The sequence below is a fragment of the Bombus terrestris genome, chromosome 7, assembly GCF_910591885.1.
Source record: "Bombus terrestris chromosome 7, iyBomTerr1.2, whole genome shotgun sequence".
Taxonomy (NCBI): Eukaryota; Metazoa; Arthropoda; class Insecta; order Hymenoptera; family Apidae; genus Bombus; species Bombus terrestris.
In genome coordinates, this window is record NC_063275.1 from 12,798,740 (window position 1) to 12,814,270 (window position 15,531).

General features: G+C 38.8%; 1 long non-coding RNA gene across 6 annotated transcripts; it reads right to left on the reverse strand.

The window, feature by feature from the left end:
* Positions 1–1,768: 1,768 nt before the first annotated feature.
* On the reverse strand, positions 1,769–11,159 carry LOC110119438. 6 transcript variants are annotated; one of them, XR_002307933.2, is made up of 3 exons: positions 10,001–11,159; positions 7,847–9,830; positions 1,769–7,474 (listed from the first exon to the last, which is right to left on the reverse strand). It is a non-coding gene; the product is annotated as an uncharacterized LOC110119438 (long non-coding RNA). The 6 variants fall into 6 exon arrangements; XR_007224863.1 differs by having other exon boundaries at positions 7,847–8,294; positions 9,467–11,159; XR_007224861.1 differs by having other exon boundaries at positions 7,847–9,096; positions 9,467–11,159.
* Between the last annotated feature and the right edge of the window lie 4,372 nt (positions 11,160–15,531).

The following is a 15,531-nucleotide window of genomic DNA, read 5'->3' on the forward strand; positions in this document are numbered from 1 at the left end:
AAATCGATTATTATGTTTTTCGTTTATGGTCTGCGTATTGCATACTATTCGTAGTTAGTGATTGCGCGTTTGAATATTGAATATTTTGAAATCATTCGAAGTTTTCAATATTTTTAAGATTAGAATTATTTCAAACTTAATTTAATATGTACTTAAGATTTTCGAAAGTCTAGATAAAATTTGAATCTTGAGTCTTTTAAGTTTTGATAATTCTTGAGAATCTTGATAAGTTTTAATGCTTGAAAGTATGGTATTCGATATTGGGATTGAAATTGTAGATATGAGATATCTAATATCCAACGTTTGGTATTAAAAACATCATAAATTGAAATATTTTAAAGGTATTGAATATTATGTTTCTCCATTTGTATAATGAACTATCTTTATATAGAGCCACTGGAATAATAAAATTTTAAATTGTTATTCATCTATTCTTTGCTATAGCGAGCGATACTTAATCCTCGAACAAGAATTATTTTATCTTACTAAATTCATTTTACCTGAGAATTGTAATAATATCTTGTAAAAATTCACTTCATAAAAATGGTATATATAATTATATCGAACAACGTATCAATAACTGCTCTTACAATCATTCAAAAAATAATTGTAAATCGGAAATTAAAATGTTGTTTCACGTTAAAATTTACCAAAAATACGATGTGAAACTCACAGGATGCGGTAATTAAGTCTGATGCAATTAGTTGATCAATTATTGACAATTATTGACAAATAGTTTGAGAAATACTTACCTGATCCACCTACTAGTCCATTTCTACCTGTATTACTTTAAACGGTGTTCTACCGTATCTTAATTTCTCACTGTAGCTCTCAACTTATCTTCATAAAATGGAGATTTTTTCTTGAAATTTGTTTTTTCTTTTTTGGTAACTCATGTTTACCCAAAAAGAACATTTTGAGGTAGCACGGTTCTTAAAAGAACTGAGTAGGTTAGTAGCGAGCAGCCAAGAGGTTTTTTCTTGCACCATTAGACGTACGCGAATCCGTGTCAAAGTGCCCCCCGGCTAGCAAGAATATCTAATTACTCGGTAAACAAGTAAGCCGCCTTATTCGAGCTCGAAAGAAGCTTCTCCCTTTCTCTCAGTTGGTTTCTTTAGCCAGGTCGTTGCATCTTGGAATCTCGTACGTAGAATATCTCGTATACTATAAAATAAACTCACACTATGGGTATAAATTCGTGATGCAATTGAAACGAGAGAGATTCTATGGTTCGAGTTATGTCGAAGGTGCAGAATGATATTTTTTCCTTTAAGGTTCCCATTCGAGGAGAATCGAGTATGAAAATTTCGAAGCATCAAGGAAACGATTAATCATGTAGGATTTTATATTCGTTCAAGATTGCTACCCAATGTACGTTCGTAAAAAGCAAGCTATTGAAAGGACTACATTGGCATAGTAAGTTATAATAATTATATGCTGATCTCGATAGTTTCCTAATCTAAACACTGCTGAAGAAATTGACGGTGAATTAAATAGGATACCTCGAGAAGTCTAGATAGGATACTTTAAAATCTGACCGGGTATTCAATAAGTTGACTAAAAATACAAATAAAATGTTGTCTTAACGCGATTAAGTTTTCATAGGTGGCCTAATCCATATGAACGAGGGGTGCACATATATATAGACGGAGAACTTCTAATTTCCTTAACTGTGACGCGAGTTATGTAGCATACCGATTCGGCTTAGGGTATAGGTAGTTAACAAGTTGCCAAACTAGATTTTCTAAAAAAACTGAGTATCCAAAGCAATTTTGTTACCCTTCATTTTTGCCTTATTTTTCACTCATACCACGAATTTATGTTCACGTAATTTATATACATATATATTATTAATTTTTGCCGGTTAAAAACAGAGATTGATTTACATAGATGTCTCATTCATACTGTTACGCAGTTTCTATATACATTAGATCATTATGTATATATATAATGTAGTATGTAATATAAAATATATAATGTAAATAAATATATAATATATATATATACTTAAACTTACACTTAACTGTACTCTATTTACTCTATATTTAATTACTTAAATTTAATCTTATAATTTAATTGCACACTCCCTCTTTGTCATTCGCACAAGTCCACTCCTCCACTCTTTTTTATACATTCATTCTTTCTTCTAATCTCTACAACTATTCTGGTTCACGCTATATTTTACACGAGATTGAAGAAAATTGTAGATATACATAGGTATATATACATAGAAGGGGAGAAGTTTTAATTTCCTTAACCGTGGCACGGGTCACATATCGATTCGCGTGGATAGGTGGGTCAAAAAGGAGGCCCGCGTATAACGACTCCAATTTCCCGCTGCTCGATAAAGATGTCAAGTATGAATATTCATGACTCTCGCCAGCATTAATGCTGATAATTAGCTGCATTGTGGCATTGGCGGCATTGCGCGATTACGCGGGCTCGTTACAAAGATACAAGCTCTGCTTCTCGTTCGCGTCAAGGGCAGTTTGCACTCTATTTTCTGGGCTTACGATCGTCCGTTCTATTTCGTTTGTTTTTCCCGTCTTTCGTTTCTTTTACTTCTCCGCCTTCTCTTTTTTCCTTTTTTTCCCTTTTCCGTCACGTTGTTCGTTCTTTGTCCCGCGTCCCCTTTAGCCGCGTTTACAATTAACGCTCCCGTTTCGAACAGCTACCGGTACTTGCGCAGCCGGTGTTAAATCTACTCGAGCGTGGCAATTCGTCCGCGATACAGAGCCGAGCTTGATCACCAACCACCTGAAAAGAATGGGAAAGAGTCACTGAAACGTTACACGACTCTTGCCAAGTATCTTTCGAATGTATAGTCGAGTTACAATTACCTTTTACATAAGTTATCATTGGACTGTTTGCGAAATTTGCAAAATGCATATAATATGCAAACGTATATAAAATACTTAAAGTGTAATACTCGTTATAACGTTTAATAGGTGAAATAAATTTCTGCTTAGGTTGCTCATAAGAATATGGATATGTATAGTCGTCATAACAATTCTTAAGAAACTTTCGTAAATATTAAAATACGAATTACGATCTTTATTTCTCATTTCGTATACTCGATCTGTGACTAGCTAGTTCTATTTCGAATCGATTTAATGGAGTGTTCGTTAAGTAAGATAGAAAGATATAAAACATCTATTTTCTCTCTTTTTCCTGATATTAAAAAGTTACACAATCTGCTATAACTCGCGAGCGATATACTTGTAAAATTAGCGGTGCACCAGATAACATAGGAAATGATATGGAATTATCAACCGGAAATATCTTTCCGACTCGGCTGCAAAGATTCGATAGCGTTTTTTTCTTTCGATTTTCACGCGTTCCTTTCCTATTGTAAAATTCATCACCTTCTTTATATAGAGTTTTATGGCGTTCATAGTCAATTAATGTACAATCTTTAAAATTGTGACTCTTGTTTCATGCCGTTTTCAAAGAAATATTCTGAAAGTTTCATTTTCGTCAGAGATCAAAATTATTATCGAATGATACATTAATACATACAAGTTCGTGCTATTAGGCCCGGTGCAGACAGACAACTTTTTTCCTGCTGCGTTCTCGCTGCGTCATACGTCTCTCTTTATTTCCCCAGTTAAACACAACGAGGACAGATATACGATGCAGCGAAAATGCAACGTCAAAAAGTCGCTCGTCTGCACCCGGCCTTAGCCTTCACCAGTTTCCTCGTAAATGATAGATTTGTAAGAAAAATATTCAATTCATTTTTACATTCACGATGCAGTGTAAAAATGTTCGTTGCTAATTAAGAATATTCGTAATTTCTTTAATACCGCGCAAGCGAAGAACAATGAAAGAAGATCTATTCAAACTATTGTATAAAAGATAGTAAAACTTTGTTCTTTTAACTTTGTTCATAAATCTACTATTTGCGATAAAAAAAAAAAAAAAAAAACGCGACAAATACTCTCTATATATATGAATAATAATATTAACAGTAGTATTTAGAAAAAATTAGAATACAAACAACTTGCATCCGGAAGCCTTAATTTTGGTAATTGCTTAATCGTCACCTTGACGAGCTGCATCGTGTAATCGCTTCGAAACAGGTTGACGTCGATTAAAAATTAGGTCTGTGTTATGGGAGAGACGCGTTCCAGTGAAACTGGTTACGTCAGAGAGCTCACGACGCATCGACACTGGTGAAAGCACTCGGCGAACGTCGTAGTGCCATTCTAGAAATGCGTTTGTACAATTTCAAAGGTCGGAAAAACGGGTGGCGAGCCGCGTCCCCCTTCGACGGTCGCGTTTCACGCGACCAGATCGCGGTACACACGTGCACGTATACTTTGGCGCCCATTCTCGGTACTTTTACTTTTACTTTCATCCGGACCCCGACGACACGCTTCGCGAACCAGACAAACCCAAAGGGGACACGAACGCTCGAAATTTCTCTCTCTATAAACAGACTCATCTCGACCCTTTGCTTCGTTAAAAGAGAGTTCTAAAATCGGACAAACGGCCAAGAGTCGAGTTCATTTCAACGAAAATGAAAATAATTTTGCGATTTAACCTACACTATCACCTATAACTAGACTATGGGTGCTTACGCGAATTTACATTTTTGTGAATGCCACTGTGGAGATAAGACTTAAACAAATTCATTTATTTCTAGCGCTAGATATTATAATTAGCCGTATACGAATATTTCAAGTATTTTGTATAGCCTTGTGAATTATGCGTATTCTGTGCATTTTGCCACTTTCAAATTTTCTATAGTTTCCCAACATTTTAACGGATTTATCTTCTTAGCGAATCAACAAATAATACATTTTATTAATTGTTTGAAAATCGACCGACAATGTATTAAAATTTGAAACGCGATATTCATCGATGCATCTATTAGTTTGAAACGTTATTGTTCGAGTCAAATATGATACAAGTTTACAAGAATCTATCTGATCTGTATTTTAGAAACTTGAAGATAGTCCGGGGATAAATAGCTTCACCGGAATGTTTCGTAAATTTTGTTCAAAAATTGTGTCATAACTTGGTTAGGGTTACGTTTATTCTCGTGGATGCCAACATTTCATTGCATATGTATTAATACGTATAACTAATATTGGTTATATAAAGGAAACCTTATATATAGTGATGATAAAATAATAATACCCACGGAATGTAGACATTATTTATGAATACGTAATTTTTATTTGTAATTTCTTTTTAATTAAATTACGTGAAAAATAAGCTTTACTTAGTTAAGCTTTAAAGATAAAGTGGCCAAATACTTTTCAGTGGCAGTGTAAGAAAATATGACTACGTAATTTTTTCGTATTTTTCCTTTCTCCACGGATCAAAAGCAACCTTACCAGTATCATTCTATCGTCGTAGAATCAAGGAGACAATTTTCGTAATTTTATAATGATCGTATTTCACTCCAAATAGAGTCTTCCCTCGAAGAAATATTACGAGTAACATTGACTATTGTCGTGGATGTCCTCCTGCTCTTGTTAGGCAGAGGTAAAGTATTAGTCTCGTAAAAGTTGGCTGTCACTTTAACTTTTACTATGTACTATTCCGAGTAGTAAAAATGTTGTAGAATAAGGGATTGCAGCTTTCTCGGGTTTTCGTAAGCGTGGCGGCACGTGGCCGGCACGAATTCGTCGCAATCCCTTGTCGAATGGATGGGGTCGGTTCTTTCAACGATGTATACACTCTTCCCGACAATAGACCACGTCAACATCTACCTGCTGCGTCGAAATTCACTTGTTACATTTCCGCTTGGGTCCGCTGTTTGCACACAATAAATCACGATTATCCGCACAGTAAGGGGTACGAAATAGACCTACAGGGCACAGGTGCAAATTTTACCCAAGGTCCCTTCTTTTCTTTAGATATTGTTTCTCTTGGAAAATGATAGGAAATGATTTTTAAACATCGTAACGACAATAGGAAACGCGTGTGTTAAGCAAAGTGCAAAGTGCATGCTTACAAATAGAGCGTAGAACGCGGTAACAGAGGACGAGTGGAATTTAAATGTGATACCATTCCAAAAAAGTTGTTCAGTATTCATGAATATTCAAGGCTGTGTCTCCGATACATCGTTTAACCTGCTTTACATATTCTTTAGGTACTACCCTTTTTGCGAGCGCATCGTGCATGCGTTTCGAGGCATATAGAACTTCTGTACAAGACATTTCGTAATACAATCTTTTCTACGTGGTTGCTTCAAGTGGTTATGTACAATTGGTTCTTGTTGCATTAAGACGTGTAACTACATTGAAACTAACCATATCTAAAGTAGTTGATTAGTGTGAATGTATGCTTAGTACACATATTCGAATCTGTGACGATTCAATACCATACGGTTTTGGAAGGAATAATATAATCCTCTGATACCTTGCAAACAGTTATTTCCCCGGAAGTCTCATTTTCGATATCCGTATTCTTAGTACATTTAATCTTTCGTAGGCAAATCGAGTAGTTGAGAATCTAATTTAAATTTCATTCTACAATTTCTCCAAAAAGAATGTCTATTTTTATTGAGGAATATTTCAAACATTTGGCGTAGTAAAAACATTGATAACTATTTCAGGATAGCTTGAGGATCTTTTCGAAGTCGGAAACAGTAAAATAATAATGTAATAATATAATAATAAATAACAGTAAAAAAACATTCGGACATAACTAGCCAGTTTGCTTACGGAAGGTTAAATAACATGTAAATCACATGCGTAGCGTGAATGATGGTAAACTTCCTTAATAATTCTTCGCTTCTTTTTACAATATCATCCGGTGACTTCGAAAGCGATCTCCAATATAGACACGCGACCTTTTTCATTTTCTTCGGTTCTCTCGTGACTCGTGATTTCGTTTCTCTCTAGGGGACTTGGGCTGTATTTTCACTTGTCGTCAGTTTACTTATTTACCCATGACATCTCAGTCAAATATTCTTTGTTTGTTTATTGCCAGTCTGACCGAGGACACACGCCTCTTATCCTTGTTGTCCCTATTATGCAACAATCGAGTGTTGTTCCAACTCTCACCAAGAGCGAAGAAAATCCGGTTTCCTCGCTTTCCTACAGGAATTTATGGCTCGTCCGTCGTTCTACCTGTTGCTAATGGAAAGCCGGATAATTAGTCTCTCTCTCTCTCGACTGCCTGTGAAAATCCCGTGACGAAATTACGTTGGTTACGTGTGACCGTTGTTTGTCCGAAAAGGTGTCTATTAACATTGCCATTCTATTCTCGTGATTGAGCTGGGATTTATGATAATTAGCGACGGATAATGAGCGTACGGAAGGTGGAGTGAGTGAGTCATTAGCGGACTTTACGGATTGAAGAGCAAATGTATACATACGGAATCGTTACCGAGATTATAACTCGCACCAAGCTCCGAATCAACATTTGTTTTTTCCACGATTTCAATTAGATAACGATTTTACGTTTCACGAATTCTGTTTCTCCTGCGTTCCTGTTTTTCCCGAGTAAATTGATCCTGGAATTAGATAAAAATATTGTTTGTTTTACTAATGAGAAATTTAAGTTTTGTAGAATCAGAAAATATTTGAATTACAAATTTGTAAAAATAATGCAGTATAATATTTATCCGAGAACAAATGCTTTTTAAAGATTCTTTAAAAGATTCCGATTTTTAAGAATTAGACAAATATTCGAGATACATACGTACGTGTTTATGAAAAAAAAAAAAAAAAAGAAAATAAGAAATCGCGTTTATTCAAGAACAAAGTATTGTCTTCCTTTTCAAATAAAACTCTAGAAATATTTTGAATTACGTTATTCGGTTATTAGAAGATAGCCTTATACTATTTTTGCACCAGTTGTATATTTCATATAAATAAATACGTACCAATTTTTTCCACCAATTTTCTTCGAATAATATAAAGAAATATCATCGTTATAATTGTTCCTCGTAATAGTAGTGCCGATTTTACGGTCTGGTTGTTCGTCACTTTTTATACGTGTACCAATTCGGTGGCGTTTGCCGGTGTGTGTTTGATCGTGTGCACATTATTTTACTGCTATACGTACACTCCCACGCCACGTTAAGACGATGGGTCGTTTCTCCTCCACGGCGGTCGCTATTGAATCGCTTGACCCACTTTGATAAACTCGCATTGGAATAACTCAATAACACCCAAGCCGAGCCAATAACAATAATTATTATTCAACGTCCCCAGCGGGCTACAGCACCGGTATAGATACGTTGGCGAATTTATCGATGCCGAACCTTCATCCCTCGTGTCCACGTCAGCTTTTACCCTCTTGCATCATAATCATGGTACGATCGAATTCCACTGATTTTACAAATAAGTTTCAGTTATGTTGCTCATCTTATTAAAGTGCGTTTATTACTTTTAATCGTATGAAATTACATAATTCATTGACAAGACTTGAAGTAGTTATAACTAGACTGTAAATGTTTATGTACATTGAAATTTTTATAGACACAACAATCAAGCATACATTGTAAAGAGAAATTAGGTTTGGTCTTTAAATATTACGACAGGTGTATCACTTTGCATATTTTCTTATTGCATATATTCTTTCGTATCGTGCTCACTCTTATATTATGTATATCGTCTATATTACGTTATGTTATTGTACATTAAAATTTCCCATAATAAAATAAAATTGCATAAACGTTCGCAGTCTAAGCATAACAGATTTATTTCTGTATATGTAATAAGTATAACAGATTTATTTCTAATGTGTCTTTTTTAAAGTAATTGTAAAAACAATTCTTTTCTGTAGTACCGTATTACAAATTGTATTATTGGATCGTAAGTCTCCGTGTTATGATCACCGTTACTAAATGTATGCCGTTGGAAATATCCCAGCTCGCATTCCCGGTGTATTAGTAACGGCTATTATTCCGTTATTACCGATTTATTGCGAGTACATATAATTGCAATATAACACGCTTGCATAATTTCATTGTACTTGCAAATGCAAAGCAAGACGTACTTGAATGCGCGCTCGAATCGCGTCTACGCGGTCCGACTTCGAAAAGTAGACCATATACGTGTACATATCTCGCATCGCCAAATTGCTTCTCCTAACTTGTGGCGCCCTCCCAATGGTATCAACATCTAAAAGCTTGTCCAAAGGATCGCATATAAGAATTGCTATCCGTACAACTGGGCGCATGCGCGCGACATTCAAAGTAGCCGGGGTGTTAAAATGTTTAGCATCGCGGAAACGTTCGATTTATTCAGCCATGCGCGTTGAATAGGCTGGTGTAATAATTTTAAGAGAAGGGAACAATCTTTGTAACTTTTGTTTACCTCTATCGATATAGTTTGGTAAATTTACGAGCGTTCGATATGCAAACAACAACGTTCTCCGTTTCTTCGATAGATTTTTTAGGTCACAGATTCGATCTTGTCCGATATAAATTTGTTCATGCCGAAAAGATGAAATTTTGGTGGATTTGTAAGCTTATATTGGAAGATCAGATCGTACTTACTTAAACGTCGTCAAATAATAGTCGATGAAGCGTGTATAGTCGATGCCGAAATTTCTTTAGCTTTCACGAATAACTCTTCAAGGGCATGACCTAATTCCTTAGGAAAATTCATTTACTCGTTGCGCGATACTTTGGCGTCAGCTTAATTTTCAAACGTAATTAAGGATCATTGATTCGAGCGGAAGAGGCGCGCTCGCACCTTTTATAATTCTCGCGATCGCCGCACCACGGCGTTGGTCTCGTTTCGATCAGTCGCTAAATTTAGCACTCGGGTAATATTTCTCTGGAACTTGTGCGTGCAAAAATTTCGTTTGGGAATGCAATAATGAGAGGAAGTGACTCGTTTCTTCTCCTCGGCTAAACACTGAAAATAAGAAAGCACGATTCACCGTAGTGCTTGGCCGCGGCGTTACACGGATCTCGCGATCGACGCATCGAAATCGAAAGTTTTATCATAGATCGTAAGATACTGGGCGTCCGTGTTTCCATCGATCACCGCGCCTTGGCGCTGATCGCGCTTATCACCGAAATTACCTCTCTCTTTTAAACGTCGTATAGTTCTCCCCCTCCCTTTCTCTTTTTCAATTCGACAACTCGTCCATGTCTCCATATGTCCGTCGATTCGTTCGTTCATTTGCTCGCTCGTACGTTTCTCGTGCCAGTTATGATGAATTCGATTGGGTAATACCGACGCGCCGCGGCGAGGCACGAGAAGTGACGCCACGGGACACGGTCTGTGGTTTTTAATACGCGTCCTACTTTCTGCTATCTTTCCCGGCGTCCGTGCGAGAGAACGAGCGAGCGCCGTCGGGCGAGCGAGCTAGCGCGATCGCGCGTGCATCATCCTTCCCCTCGCCCTTTGTCCCGCATGCCGCCATCCTGTCACTCTCCCTATCACTCTCTCTCGCTTCTTTCTGTTAAACCGCGTACTGCTCGGTACACGTTTGCAACCGAAGAAACATGATGTGATTGGCGCGTGTCAGGACTTCCCCCTCTCCCCTCTTGCATCCTCCTTCTTTTTCTCGCGACTCATACTTCTGCCACGTTTACGACTTCGCGCCTCTACTTCCCCCCCCCCTCCACTACACCCTCTTTGCCTCCCTCTACCAGTAACCACGACGCCCTCGAGAGGAACCACGAGCTACGAGTACGTATGTATGTACCGCGATATTAACAAACAGCACAGAAACGACACGGACGGCGGATAGAGTCGCGTGAACATCGCGAGGCAAAAGAGACGAACGTATCGCGGCGGCGGGGAGAAAGAGGGAGACGGAGAGCGAGAGCGCGAGATAACGCGCGACGCGCGGCACGGCGAGTTGCACAGCTAGAAGGACTGAAATTGAAAGTGGTCGTCCCACTGGCCCACTGACCTGATTACCCACTGACAATGACACGAATCCTTGCCTCCCACCGGGCTCACCCTTCCCCACTATTCCTCCCGCCCTCCTCCCCTACCCTCCTTCCCACCCGCCCTCCCTCCGCACGTCCGTGCGTCCTACTCCCTCGGTCGCGTGTACGTGGACGCAGCAGCGCCTTCTCGCACCTCTCCCGCGCACTCGGCGCAGGCGTCGCGTCGTCCCGCGTTATAGCGCGAATCCGGCGAGGACGCGATGCTTTTTATCTCTTTGAGGGATATATCGATGTGATTGTTACGTGGCACATGCAAACACAGGGTGCTATTGGAAATAAAGGCCATCCGTGACGCTCCGCGTAAGCGCCGCTCCCGAAAGGCGTCAAGGTACGCCTAGATGCGTCTTATCTTCTTTTTTACATTTTTTTTTTATTACTATCGTCCTTAGTTTACGAACACGATGTTGAATGACCAATATGGATGGGACTTATCTAAATGTAGATTTTTAGTAATAAGAATAACGATGAAAAATAAATTCGTAGGGTCGTTAGGTAGATAACAATCGGTGTTAATTGATAAAACGAAGCGAAACCGGTGAAAAGCGGATTGTATCGCGGTTACATCTTAATCGATATTAACTGAGAAGGTACTGTAATATAGGTTAGCAAAAGGCGACTCAGATCGTTAGATAAATTTCGATCGGTGCTAACAGGGAAAAGAAGGAGCGGCGTAAAACAAACGGCCGGTTTCTTTGGCGCGTAAGAAATTGAAAGATCCGAGGGGCAGTTAGAAACTCGTAAAAACGCTTGTAGCCTGTCTTTTTTGTCACCTGTGGATTTCTCAGACTCGGTCGCATTATTACCACGGCCGTTACCTCTTGCGCAATCCTCTTCTCCCTCGCGCTTGCCTCGACGAAAGAAACGAACGACACGCGTTACAAAATGATACTCGTTGGTGCTGGACTCGTCGCGTGAATTCGCCCTCGACGCGTTTCAATAACTTTCTAATGATTTATGCAAGCGAATCGCGCCGGCTACGTGAAACGACTGGCTAACGGCGCGACGTTCTCGTGATTCGAGCGCGGTTCGTCAGCGAACCGTTTCCGTACAACCGTCATAAAATGGAACGCAATTTAAATGCGGCGTAACCTCATTGAGCCGCGCGCCAGCTGATTCTTGAAGTCACTATCACTTGGTCATGGTCCACGATCTAAACCGCATTACACATCCTCTCCAGCCTAGCGTGTTGGTCTTCCCCGTGGCCTGCTTCAATGCCAGCCTCGAACTTTCCTTTTCCCCTACGAATCGGGAGAAGAAGCGAGAATAAAAACCGTGTTCCCGGCGTCCCACGCTTAACAAGCTCGCATTAAGTCTCATTCCCTTCCAGTTAATTTCCTCGGCATGTTTCCTGTTGGACTCGTCTTACAACATACGTACTTATATGCATAATAACCGGAGCTCATCGAAACTTCCTTTGAATTTCGAACCTTTCTTCTAATAGACTTAAATAGAAATGATTGTCATATCGAAAAATTTCCATTGTTTATTATCATTCATTGATTTACGATCAGCGCATTACGATCAATTTAATCTTCGCAAGGGCGAATTTGTTAGAACTAAGAGGAGATAATTACTACTGTTCTATTTGTTTAAGATATATCTATTTATATGTGCTAAATGAGAATGAGAATATTAACCGTGCAACAATTTTGCATGGGTACAAATACAAATTTTGTAACTAGGAATCGTTGTTATCACAATGGAAACTGAATTGTATTAAAGAAATTGTAAATCTGGATTATTTATGTATAACAACAAATTACAATTACATGGAACACAAATAAAAAATTTTAGACGTTCCCAAAAGAAATTTTCACAGTAATTTGTATAGAGCACGCGGCCAAATTCCTATGACATAAAAATAGTTCTTTATCTAATAATATTAATAATCAAATATAATTTATTTAATAATATAATATAATAAATAAATTCTATTATAACGCTAAAAGAATTAAGTAAAAATAAAAATCAAATTCACACATATAGTATACTATACAACATACCAAAATTTCTTAAAAAATTCGTTAAAAGAAACAAAAGAAAAAAATTTTGGTCGACCAGAGTCATTTCTATGGGACAAATGAAAAATTCCCTAGACGAGGAGAACTTGGGGCAATTATACGGTTCCCTTCGATCACGAGCGATATAAATAACTCACGTAGCCTGAGCACGTGTTAATTAAGGCCTGTTGGGAACGTACAGGCCCCAGATATGTCTCCGGCAGGCCGTTTCGAGACTCGGCCCAGGCCTTCTCCACTCTCGCTTTCGGTGCGAAGGAGGCGCTTTCGGTAGACTTTCGCAACCCTTTTCCCAACCCAACCGGCTCGAAAACATATACACGCGCTCTCACGTATCTTTCGCCTCGGTGCTCTACGTGTGTGGCTGGCCGTCTGACTGGCTGGCTGGTGTGTCCGTTGCCGAGCGGCTCTCGCACCCGCCTACTTTCGCTAGTTTGCGTAAGAAATGTATACGTACCCGGTTAGCTAATGTACCTCGCGACACACGATATCTAAGGATACCAGACGATTTTCCTCTTCCCCTTTAGATTTTTCCACTCTCCTTTTCGAGAAGCGAATCAGCAAACATTTTCTTATCATATTCATTAATTTCGTTTCTTTTTCTGCCTCTGAATTCGAATATCTTCGAGTGATGGAATTCGAAAAGTTGCGAAACAATCGATCTTGCGCGAAAGATCTTTTATCGAATTGATTTTCGATCACGCTGGAAAACAATTCGATTAAATAAAAGAAGGAACACGTTTTAAACGAAAAGTATGTCGTAACGTTGATATCGTCGGTCTCAAATATTTCCTCAACTGATTTTTACGGTCTACTAAAAATCTTTTCGAACGTTTGAACACCGTGGAACGTATTATCTTGAGTAACGTAACTTTCATCCTCGTCCGTTTGACTCGAACCGGGTACCAGGCTCTCGGTATATATTTGACAATACGTGACTTCCCAGACGGAGATTACGTAAAAGCAGAAATTTATCGTAATATCCTCGGGCCTTCAAACAGCGAAACTATCGGCACTTTCTCGTTCCAAAGATCCTGGCCAGCCGAGTAGCAACCAGCTATGGCCAATTTTCGGTTTAAACAGATTTCGCTTTGGTCGAAAGTGAAACTGCTCTGCTCCTTCGAGCAATCTCTGTAATCTGTGCTCGTAAAAATCCTATTGTCCTCTAATTATGATCGTACTACCTTTCTTCCTTATCCCTTTTTTCTTTCGTCCCATCAGTTTCTTTATATTCTCTGGTTATTCGCGACCAGTAGAAGATATCATTTATCATTTCCAAGAAGAAGAGTCACGATGTTCGCGAAACGACGCCTCGAAACGATATACGACGTTAATACGGTAAACGTATACCATACGATAATGATTAGTCTTTACGCTGGGCGAAGGATGCATCGGGCCTTTGCAGAAGACTTCGCGTGCCGTGCAAACACAGTCGTTTCCTCGAAGGTCCAACGCGAATCGCGGATAGCCGTGGCACAGCGTACAGGCAATTAATGGTCTTCCCGTTTGAAAATCGAAGGACACTCGCGCGTGGACGGCCTCGCGTCGGGACGCTTTCCGTGAGTGTTGCGTATACCTCGCTTAAAATACACCACGCACTATCACCCCATCCATTCCATTTCGATGGAGGTCACCCGGTAGCTTAAGTGGGTCTCGACCACTTGGTTAGTGTGTCATGGCATACTCGTTGCTGAATAAACTTAATCTCAATACCGGCGTTAATAAGTCAGCCGTTGCAGACTCACGCGAGTCCTTTTCCTTTCTTTTCACTCTCCATTTCTTTCTCTTTATACCCCTCCCACGATTTGCGTTACATGCGTGTGCGTTTATAATTATCCAGATAGCGTAATTGATAGAGAAGATACGACGAGATTGTATAATAGATAATCATAAATATAAGCGAAGTATAGTTTCTGATATCTTGCAAACATTGTCCGGCATCTGACGATGTTGACTCCAAACTATCATTTTTTCTTTTTTTGTTCTTTCTGTAAATAGTATGTGGTTTAATTTTTAATGGCTAAATTACATTTTACTAACATCCGTTGATCAATAAGCGACAACAAAGTCTTAACACATTAAACGTACGATTGACGTTACGTACTTAACGCGTGACGTTACTAACACTTTACACTATGAGGGTCGTAAGAGAAGAATTCCAAGAATTATTAATTGAAATGAATATAAGAAATTCTTCTTTCCTCAGAGTTACTGATAATTTTTCCGCGTGAATTTACCTCAGCCACAAAGAAACGTAAAAGTACTTCGATGTTATTAAAGCGACTATCTATACGTTAATATCGTACACTTTTAATAAAACGCTACAAACAAAGATGTTTGTAATCCGCGATCTAAGAAGCTTCTCTACAACATATATACGATATAGATTACATTGATAGATATCGTTAATAGACGCTTTAATTTACCATCTCACTATATCGATTACCACACGTCGACCGAACTTCCCATTATAAACCGCAACGAAGAAGATATCGGTGGATTGATCCGATTGATCGAAGGTATTTCATAAAATCTGGTAGATTTGGCTTTCATAATATTCCCTATCTTCCACCCCAGTGCGTTTTATTTCTTATCCAACCGATTCAATTGCGTGACCACGATGACCCCATTCTG